The sequence below is a fragment of the Neophocaena asiaeorientalis genome, unplaced genomic scaffold (assembly GCF_003031525.2).
Source record: "Neophocaena asiaeorientalis asiaeorientalis breed wild unplaced genomic scaffold, Neophocaena_asiaeorientalis_V1.1 scaffold175, whole genome shotgun sequence".
Taxonomy (NCBI): Eukaryota; Metazoa; Chordata; class Mammalia; order Artiodactyla; family Phocoenidae; genus Neophocaena; species Neophocaena asiaeorientalis.
In genome coordinates, this window is record NW_020175390.1 from 3,245,137 (window position 1) to 3,247,238 (window position 2,102).

At 45.3% G+C, this 2,102-nt stretch overlaps 1 pseudogene; it reads left to right on the forward strand.

The window, feature by feature from the left end:
* Positions 1–305: 305 nt before the first annotated feature.
* Positions 306–1,250, forward strand: LOC112413736 (microtubule-associated protein RP/EB family member 1 pseudogene; annotated as a pseudogene).
* Positions 1,251–2,102: the final 852 nt, after the last annotated feature.

The window sequence follows — 2,102 nt, forward strand, 5'->3', positions numbered from 1 at the left end:
CATGTTGTTCAATTAATCTTCATTTAACTTGTGCCTATCTGGCTTTTACCTCAATAGTCTTTCACTTTAACGTTCTAATTTCTTAATCTTAAACCAATTTGGGATTCCATACATCAATAGGCCCATGACATTTTTTCATATTTGAATTTTTATCAGTTATTAGACTCTGTTTTTCCCACTTAGTACTTTTCTGTGTGATCTCTTTTGGAATCTATAAATCTGATTCAGACAAGTGGGTGCTTAATAAAAGCTTATTAATAACATATACACAGGGGCGGGCGGGGTCAGGCAGTTTGAATGAGACGAAGATGGAACCAGAGCCTGTTATGGGCAGCGGACGTAGTCCAGCCGAGAGCCGAAGATGGCAGTGAATGTGTACTCAACGTCGGTCACCAGTGATAACCTCAGTCGACATGACATGCTGGCCTGGATCAATGAGTCTCTGCAGTTGAATCTGACAAAGATTGAACATCTGTGCTCAGGGGCTGCCTATTGTCAGTTTATGGACATGCTGTTCCCTGGCTCCATTGCCTTGAAGAAAGTGAAATTCCAAGCTAAGCTAGAACACGAATACATTCAGAACTTCAAAATACTACAAGGAGGTTTTAAGACGATGGGTGTTGACAAAATAATTCCTGTGGACAAATTAGTGAAAGGAAAGTTTCAGGACAATTTTGAATTCGTTCAGTGGTTCAAGAAGTTTTTTGATGCAAACCATGATGGGAAAGACTATGACCCTGTAGCTGCCAGACAAGGTCAAGAAACTGCTGTGGCCCCCTCCCTTTTTGCTCCAGCTCTGAACAAACTGAAGAAACCTCTCAGCTCTAGCAGTGCAGCTCCACAGAGGCCCATTGCAACACACAGAACTACTGCAACCCCTAAGGCTGGCCCGGGCGTGGTGCGGAAGAATCCTGGTGTGGGGAACAGGGATGACGAAGCAGCCGAATTGATGCAGTAGGTCAACGTATTGAAACTTGTCGTCGAAGACTTGGAGAAAGAGAGAGATTTCTATTCTGGAAAGCAAAGAAACATTGAATTGGTTTGCCAGGAGAATGAGGGGGAGAACAACCCTGTATTGCAGAGGATTGCGGATATTCTCTATGCCACAGACGAAGGCTTCGTGATACCTGATGAAGGGGGCCCACAGGAGGAACAAGAAGAGTATTAACAGCCTGGACCAGCTGAGCACCATCCGAATTCTTCACTCCAAATCGTGTGCTTAACTGTAAAATATTCCCTTTTATTATTCTTAGAGGACTCACTGGTTTCTTTTCATAAGCAAAAAGTACCTCTTCTTTTATTTTTTTTTTGCTGTACGCGGGCCTCTCACTGTTGTAGCCTCTCCCGTTGCGGAGCACAGGCTCTGGACACGCAGGCTCAGCGGCCATGGCTCACGGGCCCAGCCGCTCCGCGGCACGTGGGATCTTCCCGGACCGGGGCACGAACCTGTGTCCCCTGCATCGGCAGGCGGACTCTCAACCACTTCGCCACCAGGGAAGCCCAGTACCTGTTCTTAAAGTGCACTTTGCAGAAGTTTCACTCCTTTTCCAATAAGTTTGAGTTAGGAGCTTTTACCTTGTAGCAGAGCAGTATTAACATCTAGTTGGTTCACCCAGGGAACAAAGAGGCTGACCATGGGGCTCACTGTGTAGATGCTGGTAGCACTGATGGCTGGAGAAGGTGGAGACCTCAGTAGAGAAATGTAAAGACTGATTTGAATTTTAAGCTAATGTGAAATCTTGACAGAGAACGCTTTAATAAATAAATGCCTTAAGAGTATTTAAAAGATGCTTCAATATTTCAAAATGTAAAATGTAACATGACAGGAGCTTTTGTGTGTTTGACATTGTGTCTGGGAAGGAAGGGCCAGAACTTGGACCCTTTGGGACCTGCTGTTCCCAGCCCTCACAGGGCTGCCTGATCCTCACAGGCCCAGACCTTGGCCCAAAAGGAAAGTTTGAGAAGTTGCTTTGTAAAGCCAGTTAGTGTCCTTGACCAGTTGTATCCTTGATAAGAAGCAGGAGGCATTGTTGCCTGGATGAAAAAGGGTGTGTTTCAGCCCTGAGACGTTTTGAGTCGAAGAGCTTGATTTTCATAGAACA